Source organism: Microtus ochrogaster, chromosome 19, assembly GCF_000317375.1.
Source record: "Microtus ochrogaster isolate Prairie Vole_2 chromosome 19, MicOch1.0, whole genome shotgun sequence".
Lineage (NCBI taxonomy): Eukaryota > Metazoa > Chordata > Mammalia > Rodentia > Cricetidae > Microtus > Microtus ochrogaster.
In genome coordinates, this window is record NC_022021.1 from 40698382 (window position 1) to 40699318 (window position 937).

A 937-nucleotide genomic window follows, 5' to 3' on the forward strand; every position below is an offset into this window, starting at 1 on the left:
TAACAAACCATGTAGAAATGGATCCACTTATTACATATCTTGGTGCCACCCCTCTGGTTCCATTACAATAGCTCTTTTCAGTTATTTTTGCCATCATTTTGACACTTCCTGTGAAAAAGAAAGACAGCATGATATGCAGTTGGAACTATCAGCTAGCCAGAATAAAGGATGCTTTTTATATTATAGTAAAAAGCAAGCTTCTAAAGTAACCAGTATTTTTTTGAGAATCAAGACTCCTAGTGTGCAACAGAAAACAACGTGAGGTTTGTTACACCAGAGGGATGTATCAGGAGCTGAGGGAACACAAATCTTCCTTCCTTTCATTTACTCTTTCTTCTAAGAGAAAGTGTGAATGCAGTCCCATACATAATGCTTCAAATTATGCATTTGAGTTTCCCACGTTTGTGTAAATTGCAAGGTTCTACATACCCAGAATCTTGTGGATAAACCTGACCCTGTGCAAACCACTTATTTGACCGTGGTATTCCCCTGCCAGATCAGTAGCTCCAAATACATTCTAATGGACAGTAAGAATCAATAATCATTCCTCGGAGGGAGACAGTTATTCTATCTTGTCCTGGCAGTAATGAGAGCCACACGTGAATCTCTAGAGGACCACTTCTCTTCCCTCAAGGCTGTTCACCACACAAGTGTCTTTTAAGGAAGTCCAAACCAGAGGTGCCCATATCTGCTCTCAAATGACAAAGAAACGTAGAATCCCAAGACTTATGTCCCCCAGTGGAGTTGTAGATGAATGCAGTTCTCTGTGGAAAATAAACTATACTTCCACATCTACAGCTATCACTATTTCCTGGAACACAAAAGACCTGGCTTGGAACCAGTGTAAAATGCCTGTCCGGGCCCCTGTTCTAAGCAATGACGTTTGTAGTTTCTCTGTGGTTGCTTGTGTCTACTTTCTGATGATGCAATTTCTGGT

General features: G+C 40.8%; 1 non-coding gene across 1 annotated transcript; it reads right to left on the reverse strand.

The window, feature by feature from the left end:
- Positions 1–337: 337 nt before the first annotated feature.
- Positions 338–504, reverse strand: LOC113457175. The gene has a single exon (XR_003377801.1). It is a non-coding gene; the product is annotated as a U1 spliceosomal RNA (small nuclear RNA).
- Positions 505–937: the final 433 nt, after the last annotated feature.